The following is a 9,521-nucleotide window of genomic DNA, read 5'->3' as shown; positions in this document are numbered from 1 at the left end:
ATATATATATATATATATATTTATATATATTCCACTCTGAATTTCAGTAAGTGCTTTTATTTTGAAGAACTCTAAATCTTTCTTTTTCTTTTTTTAAGCTAGTTCTAATCTATTTATGTGCAACAGTTTCAGGGAGAAAAAACAGATAAAAGATTTTATTTACACCCCCCTTTCTATCCAGCTCAGGATCATTGTGTCTCATATTCATTGAGGAGACAGACCTGTGTCAGTCTTCTCTCTGGAAGGACAGCAGGCTGGGTTTGCTGCGTAATGAGGCTGCTGAGACCAACCAGCTTTTAGTTTTTTGCAGTTGGGAGGTAATCCCAGCAGCAGTTGCAGTTGTTGTCACCAAAATCTCCGAAAACACACAACATGTAAGGATTTCTGTGCTTAAAATTTGTTTGATCTTATGAAGAAATAAGTCACTATAGTTGTCTAAATGTTAAGTTGAATGGAGGTTTGTAGAGGACCATTGCACAGACAAAGGCAGAGATGGTTTCTTGTAGATTTAAAGATGAGGGTGATGACAACAGAAGCATAAATCCAGAAATAACAAACACGGGAACTTCAGGAGGGAATGAAGAGAATCCACCAATGATTAACTGCAGAGGCGGATTTCATATGCCAAACAGAACAATGAAAGGAATAATCAATTGATTGGGAGTAGGTGTGGACAGAAGCAGCTAGAAGGGAGCTAAGGGAAAGGAGATGGGAAGTAGGAGGGAACAGAGAGTAACCAGGGAAAGCAAAAGGGCTTAAATAAAACTAGGAAAGAATTTAAATTAAGCTAAATGGGAATGAAACTTATGACTAGAAAATACAGAATGACTAAGGAGAAACTAGAGAACAGGAGAAAGAACTGGGGATTAGTTAAGATAGCTATGATACCATGGGAAACGTGGCTAAAAGATAACTGTAAACAATACATGGCGCAATAATACTAGCGAAAAGATTAAAGAATGCTGAGTAGGAGATTGCTGAAAAACCATCAAAAGGAGTAGTTAAACTCAGAATTAATTCAGAAGTGATATGAATCTTAAAATTAAGCATAGAACATAATAAATCAAAGCCTGACTGAAAACCCCAAATAAAAACTTGAAGAGAACCAAAAACCCAGAGCAGCAGATTATGACACCAAAAAGTCAGTAAATATAGCAGCAAAGTTTGGCTAAGGTAGAAATTATCAGCACATATTGGCTCATTTTACACTTGATTCTATGGGATTTATACAGCTTATACCTCAAGCTAAGGGAAAGAGCCTGGGTACAACTCAGATTTTAAGACCTAAGGGTAAACCTAAATACTAAGAAGGTCATCAAAAGTCAAGTATCTTAGCTGAGGAAGACAGCAAGAACAAATTGAAACTGCTTAGTGTGCTATTACAAATTAGAGGGTGCTTAATTCCAAGTTTGTTGAGCCAAAACCAATTTGTTTTCAGGATTAAACATTTTGTTGTTGTTATCGTTATACCCCAACTAAAGGGCAGGTTATCCTCCCCGCAACAGTGTGTCGTAGTGATCTTGTCGCAGATATTTTTGATTTATGCCCAATTTTGCATGGTTTGCGCTATGTTATTCCACGCCACAATGCAAGAGGGACAATTACCAACTAGCTGTGGGTCTAGATACGGCCGAGGCGGTGAGGAAGTGGGGGCAAGTTTGTGCAACAACAGAGGGACATGAGGGCGAAAAAGGGCAGGGACCCAGGTTGAAAAAGGGTCCCAGCGTTCTCGCATACCTCGTTATTCTAGCTGGTCCAACTTCACGAGTCGTTTTCCACAATGCAAACTAACATGGTTAGGTACCAAACAGGAAATTTGCCTAGTGTAGAACGGATCTAGATTTGACCAATCAGACCTACAATTTTGGAGAGTTTCACCAGAGTGTCTGCAGAAGGGGGTGGGGGCATATTTGCATTCACTGCGACACACGCAAATGACCTGGTTTCTGAGTATAAATCAACCTTAAGTGTCTTGGCAAGGCTGCATATTTGGTCTATTTCCTTGAAAATGGCATTACAGCAGATCAGGAGTGAACTGAACCAGAATGGAGCACTATGCTCAGGGCTGCGTCCACTATTTCCTGAGGCAGCAGTGTTTTACACTTGAGAAAAACAAGCTGCTCTTTGCTCATGTTCTTTCAGCTGAGACCATGAGGTAGAATCTCCGTTTCAGCGTATTGAAGGGACTCGTTAAAGAAGAGAATCTTCATGGATTCTAGCATCATTCTTTCTCATTAGGGAATCTCTACAAAATTTACACTGGTACTTTCGTCATAAAAATGTAAACACACAGCTGATATAATAGATATGCTCCCCAATCTTGGAGGATGTTTTTATTTTTCTTCTAACTTACATATTCAAGCTTCTACTACTCCTACTACTCTTTTATTTATTCATGGAGCACTTAAAACCAAGCACAAAGTGCTGCACATGTAAAATGAAGAAACAATGCAAACAATGGGCATGGATAGAACATTAAGAACAGTGAATAAAATCAGTAAAACAATAAAAACTAAACAAAACTAAACAGTTTTAAGGTATACTTTCAATCAAAATGTTAAAAATGCTTTTTTTCTTTTTAAAGTAAACGGTGAAGGGGGAATCTAAACTGGATAGGGAGGTTCTTCCATAAAGTGGGAGTATGAAAACTAAAAGCTTTGTCCTCTTCTTAGCCTCCATCTAAATCTCTGCACCTCCACTAACAGCTTCATTCAGTTTCATCATTTTAGACAGTTTTCTAAAACATATAAGCCTACTTCAGAGAGTACACCTAAATAAATGATTAGTCTGATTCTATTAACCCATCCACTGTATTGGTTGAGATTTTCAGAGCAAAATCACTGCTTGAAGCAAGTGCTCCAGGACAGCCTTTGTCAGGTTCAAGCATTCTTCACTGAAACCTAAAAATCAATTAATCCATTTTCAAAGTCAACACCAAGGATTTTCTCACGCTCCCTCACTCCTCTCACTGGAGTCCTGAGAGAATTGCACCAATTGGACACTATCCAGACATTTGCTGCATAATATATTCATTATTCCTGTTTATTTATTAGCACACTTGGTAATGCCTTTTATGGTGCTTATATAAATGTTTTTGCATGTCCTTATAGAGAATTATGATAATAAGTTACCAAACTTGGATCACGTAAGTTTTTAAATGTATTTGTTTGTTTTGTGATTGATTATTTTTGTTTCACCTTGTTTTTAACTGTAATTTATTTTAGACCAGTTTATGTTCTGACTTGTTGTTCCTCATCTGGTTTTATTATTTGGCTATTTTAGTTTGTCTAAGCAGAAATGTTTTTGTAAAGATGTAACACAGATGATCAAAATGGATAAAAAAAACATTTTGAATTAGGCCAACAGCATCAATGGCAATTTCATGTTAAAATTGTAAAGATTGAATAATGCATGTACTTAATAGCTATAACAAAAAAATCTTATTTGTAATGCACTTTATATTTAACACATACCTTAAAGTGCTACAGGTCAGATCACCAAAGCAAGGTAAAAAAACAAAAAAAGTTTAAAACATGTATAAATCATTAAAAATAATAACTTCTGCTAAAAAGAAATGTTTTAGTCCTTGTGTAAAAGTGTTAATAAGCTGCGGTTCTCTCAGACGCTTAAGGAGGCCATGATTACCCATGATGCTCAGCTTAGTTCTTGATAGTTAGATGCAGTTTGAGTCTTTGAATAGGGGTATCATGTTGTAGTGAGAGGAGTCAGCAGTTCTTTTCAGTATGGGAGATCATTTCCATAGATCCACTGGTGAGTGAGATTTGAGAGATTTTATTCAAACCTATCAGAAATGGTAAGTCAGGAAAGTGAGTGAAGAAAGGGTGTGATGTGGCTGTACTTTCAAGCTCTTATCAGGATCTTTGCAGCACTGTTCTGAACATAATATTGTTTCTGCAGACCTTTTTTTTTTATGAATCCCAATAAGATGTCACAGTAATCCAGCCTGAAGGAGACAAAGGGGGACAAAGACTTGGTTTATTAATGTTTCTGAAGACAGGAGATCTTGCAGAAGTTTTTGATATTGGCTTTAAAGGTGAGTTGTGGACCAATGTTACTCCAAGTTCAGTGACTGTTGTGAAAAGGAGGAATGTCCTGATCAGGGATAGTTATACCAGTTAGGAGTTATGACTGGATTTGATGTGAGGTTCCAACAAGAATTACCTCAGTTTTGGAGCGGTTCAACTAGAGATACCTTTAAACACTATGAAGAAACACCCTTATTTTGTGACATCAATAAAAATCAAAAGCAATTCAGTCAGATCAAGAAGAGAATTTAGGACTGTAACTGAAAGCTAATGCCTGGCTTAGAGGTAGGTATGAATACATGCACATTATCTAATCCTTATCTAATCCTGTACCTACATAGGCTGAAAGGCCAATGACAGAAGAGGATTTCTTCAAAACCTGCATAAAAATCCAGAACAAAGATAGAAAGATCTCACTTATTTTTTTACTGGTTTTAAAATTAAACCGTTCGACCATTGTCAGGGTTCTGCCCTCCGTTTTGGTTTATTTTTAGTTTCTTTGTATTTGTAGTTGTTTGCTGTTAGTGTTTAGTTCTTGAGTTACTCTCTGTTGCCCCCATTGTGCTTGTTTCTTTTTCCCTTTGCTTCCTTCTAGTTAGTTCCACTCACACCTGTTCCATATTCAGCCTGTTAGCCCATCCTTTGTTGTATGTTCTGTACACTACCTCTGCTGTCACTCAGTGCTGGTTTTTTGTTGTTTTGTTGCTTCCTCATCTCTGGCTCTCCACGTGAGTTTTCCCTGATGTTTTATGTTTTTTTGTTTTTTTTTTGGTTCTATGTATTTTGGTATTTTTTTCCCTGCGGGTTGTAAATTACAGTGGCTTCTAGTGTTTTGGGTTTTACCTGGTTTTACCTTTTCCTGGTCGTTGTCGTCTCTGATGAGGCCCACCACCGTGGTGTCGTTTGTAAACTTCCCCAGGTTCACCACCAATCACATCGTGAAGTTTGCAGACAACACCATGGTGGTGGGCCTCACCAGAGACGACTACGACCAGGACTACAGAGAGGAGTTGGAGCAGCTGGTGGACTGGTGCAAAGATAACAGAATTATCCTGAACTGGGAGAAGACGAAGGATGAACTGATGAAAAAAATCTTTTCACATACTCTGTATCACATTGATAACACCAAACCAAAAATACTGCATATTTGCACCATATATATTAGTGCGCTGAGCTTCCATATCAATGCGTGCACCATGTTTTTTCTCCCACACTGTTTACACTAGATTACTGCTGCACTTTATGGAATGCAAATGTTCAATCAATGTCTGTAAAGCTGTACTAAAACAAAATTTGTTTTTGTATACACTTTGTGTACATAAAATGACACTAAAAGTTGTCTAAGTTTACATTTTATTTTTTTTCCAGAAATGTTGCCCTGTGGTGGTTGTCATCAAACACATCCTGCTGGTCTGCAGCTCCTTTACCCATGCCAGTGTGGCGGATTCTTTTATCTGTACAAACTATGCAGATCTCAGTTTAATATATCTCTGCCTCTGAGGAGAGGAACATATTAGTACATTATTTGTGTTTTCATTTTGTTTTGAGCACACATTTTTTCAATCAAATTGAGGTAATTTTGAGTGGGAAGTTTGATCGCCTAGAGCTTTAATAATATTTTTTTGCTGAATGTGCCGGCCAGGGGATAAACAGAAACTCGACAATGAGGTTCTAATGGATCCCCCCCCAAAAAATGATAGGTCTAATGAGAAAAAAAAAAGAAAGCAAATAAATGTATTGGTGGTTAAATGTGCCGGTAAATCCACCTCCACCACAGAATCCCTAATTTGTGCAAACCTCAAGAAAAGGTCAAAGCTTGACCTGAGCTAAAAATCTCAAAAAATGTATGTTGCTCTATAAAATGCTTTGAGTAGTGATGGTGAGATGAAGCCTCATGAGGCATTGAAATGTTTGGCCAAATTGCTTCAACGATCCCCACAGTTCATGAAGCTTCATGTGAATATTTCTCCACCTACTGGAGTGCATAATTACAGTTATTTTTTCCCCATTTAAGTTCTTTTGAAATTGTTAATGATTGTAGTGTATAATAAAATCTTTTGTAAGATTCTTTTTAGTGTAAAATGTCTTAGTAAAAAAAATTATTTTAGGTACACTATTTTTCTGCAATTTTAGTGAAATAAGCTCAAGCAGACAGTGAAAGTGTGCAAATTGGGCAAAGATGAGCAAAATGAAAGGTTTTAGTCATTTTTCTTCAAACATCATAGTTTTTTCACAGTTTTTGGTTTTAATCAGGTTGGAAGTGATGTGTTCAACCAATCTTTTGGCAAACCAACCAATCTAATGTGGCAGTGTTTTTACCCAATCTATATTTGTATAAGGGCAAACCAATACAAATTAGTTACATTAGCCAAAATACTTGTTAAGTATAATCGCGACTTTCAAAAGTCAACCTCAGGAGTGGAAGTCAATGTCTTAGGGCTGACACCACGAGCAATTGTTAATGCCCAGCAGAAAGCAATACTACTTAACATTACTAATATTACAACTGTAACCAGTGGCTTTTTCAGATTTTAGATTTGTCATTACATTGTTTAATCTGACTAAATCAGTTTTAACAACTAAATTGTTGTTTCTCCAATCAATCTATTCTTAAAATCTATCCAGACTCTATCCAACTGATAGCTACCCTGCTCCAAACGCCCACATCTTGACTGAGTAGTGAGGCTGTTTAAATACCTGTTGAAGTTCTCACGCGGTCTGATCCACTTCCTTAAGCGGTCACGTGGTATCACGGTAGAGAGGTTTCAGACGTCATCAATTATGGCCCCTCCCCCAAATAAATCAGGCCTCGACACGTGCCTTGGGGAAACGCCCCTCCACTACCGGACACATGCCTCGAAGCCTCGGCTCGTGTCATAACATCACTAGCTTTGAGTCATCATTGAATTTCATTTTCAAATAGAAATCCTTTAAGGTGTTTCATTTAGAACTGGATCCCTCCTTGTACAGGCTAGTTTAGATGTTTGATAAGAGATGATAGAGGTAGTTTAACTTTCTAATAACAGCTCAATATGAATGCTAGTTTTCCAACCCAGAAAGAGAGCAGTATTATTGAGGATTATTCAGAGATGCATTAATTAAGCAAAATATAGCTTTATAACATAGTTAAAATCTGTTTATTTTGCATAGAAATATAAAGTAACTGTTGGGTGTTATTTAAACATAACAAATATGCTTTTGTAGATGTTTATCAGGCGCTTTAAGAATGTTTTTGACGTGAAAGATGGAAATGTGGATTTGAAATCATTCACTGGAGACAACAAGCTGCACATCATGCATGATCTCATGGATTTCAGCACACATTTCTTCCCTGGAGAAACGTTTCCTTGATATTTCCTGGTGCAGGAGTGCAAAGATTATATGCCTAGATCCCTGACCCTTTCAGTCCAAAAACTACCTGCTGACCTCAGCACCTCAGAGGAGGAACGACTCATTGATTTCAGCTAGGATTCAACAGGGAGTCTGCTTTTAAAGTCAAAGACATTGGCTGCATTTAGGTTTGGGGTGGAAAGAAATTACCCATTGTTGAGTAAGAGTTAGTCTGTGGCCTTAACACAAAACACGTATGCAACAAATACTACTGTCCTGCAATTTAGCTTTTCCTTAAAAAAAAACCCCACTAGAGGTTTCACCAACATGAAGTAATGGATAATTTGTTTCAGCCTAAGTATCGTTATTAGGTAGCAGTTAGCCTGTTTTGGTATTTTCCCATTTTGTTTAAGTCTTGCATATCTTTTGATACAGTAAAATCAAATCGTGGGGTATTGTTTATTACTTTTAAAACAGTTGTTCAAACAAAGAGTCTTAATCAGCTGAGTCCATCAAAGTAGCAGGACAGAACTAGAAATACTTCCTATTAAGAGTCCCAAACACCTGGCACAGGTTCGGGAAGGCCTATGCCAGGGTGCTGGAGTGGAAAGTCCAGATGATGGTCGGACCTCTACTTCAGGAGGAACAGTGCGATTTTCATTAATGCCCTGGAACAGTGGACCAGGACTCCGTTTCATGAAGCATGTTTAACAAAGTCAGATTCAAATCCTAAACTCTAAATTGATTTAGCCTAATGTCAGGAGCTCTTGAGTTTTCGGTTTCACGACGGCTGCTATGAATATGTTTAATCAACTCCAAGTAGAGCCACTCAGAGTTTAACACGTGCGTAACAAGTAAGAAAAGCCATTATCAGTAGAGCACCAAATCTAAGAGTCACCATGATAACAGGCAAGAGGAAGTGCCTATTTCACCCCACTGGAACTAGAGATTTTAATGCAGAAATGAAGAAAAAAAAATGAGAATGTGTTCAAAAGAATGACAAACAGCTCTACAACTGCAAAGGAGAGGAAGGAGAAGATTGCATCTTAAGTTAATGTGTAATGCACTCTTCTCTCTATTGTTCTATTTTTAGTTCACTAAAATAAGTTTTCCTGATAAAAATCCCAATCCTAGACTGAACTTTAATTATATATTTTCTAAATTACATTTTTGTAGTAGGAGCTGAATTATAGAAATAAAAAAATTATACTAGTAAGAATTAAGTTTTATATGTCTAGAAATATTTAAACCTTTTAAGTGGCCGCTCTGACATTTATCGCTCATATCATCGCTCATATTAAACAAACCAAAAACAAGTAATCTCCTGCCCTGTTAACTGAGTTGTAGAATCTCTCCCTATAAATATTAAATTCTCTGTGAAAAAGTGACGATCATTCTTTATTAAGATCCTCGTCAAACAGACACACAATGTTTGCTTTTAGGACCTAATGCTTGTATCGGACCTTGTGAATGAGATATTTTCTTATGCACAAAACTACAACAAAAAAAACGTCCTAAATCAGGAAATAAAATGTGATTGGCTGTAAGGAGAGCGGAAACAGAGGATACTCCGAATTTACTGAAGAAAACCTGCTACCGACCAGGTTAGCTCTGGGGAGAATGTTACTACAGTAACTGAAACAGAGGTTGAGGAAGCTCTCTTTGTGAACAAGATAAGTAAGATTTGGCCTGTTTTCAAGTTTATACAACGTAGAGTTTTCAGTAAACCTGCTTCTTGAAATGGACCCCAGCTCTATACCCTATGCAGGATGCAAGGGTTTTGTTGACGTGAAGAAAGGACTTGACCGTGTCCTTCCTGTTGCCCTGCGGGGGACGGTACAGGTGTATAGAGTCAGAGGGGCCATCTTTACTAGGGGCCATCCAGTCTGTGTACAAGGAGCAGAGCAGGAGTTTGGTCAAAGTTGCCAGAAGGAGGCCCAGCGGATAACCTGGAACACGATAGAGGGACAATGTCTCTCATCTGACCTAGGAGCACCTCTGGATACCTCCAGCAGAGCTGGAGAGGGTGTCTGTCCAGAGGGAAGTCTGGGAGACTCTGCTAAGACTGCTGCCCCCACAACCCAGTCCCGGTTGAAGCGGAAAATATAAAGTAGGAGTACAAGTTGCAAAGATTTAAAAGTTCTT

At 37.8% G+C, this 9,521-nt stretch overlaps 1 protein-coding gene across 2 annotated transcripts in view; it reads left to right on the top strand.

Moving 5' to 3' along the window:
* Positions 1 to 9,521, top strand: part of usp43 (ubiquitin specific peptidase 43) — a 144,217-nt gene that overhangs the window by 108,231 nt on the left and 26,465 nt on the right. The gene's annotated exons all lie outside the window — the stretch shown is intronic.

Source organism: Cyprinodon variegatus, unplaced genomic scaffold (genome assembly GCF_000732505.1).
Source record: "Cyprinodon variegatus isolate N-32 unplaced genomic scaffold, C_variegatus-1.0 Scaffold407, whole genome shotgun sequence".
Classification (NCBI taxonomy): Eukaryota; Metazoa; Chordata; class Actinopteri; order Cyprinodontiformes; family Cyprinodontidae; genus Cyprinodon; species Cyprinodon variegatus.
Note: the sequence above shows the minus strand (reverse complement) of the source record. Positions and strands in the feature narration are given on the sequence as shown.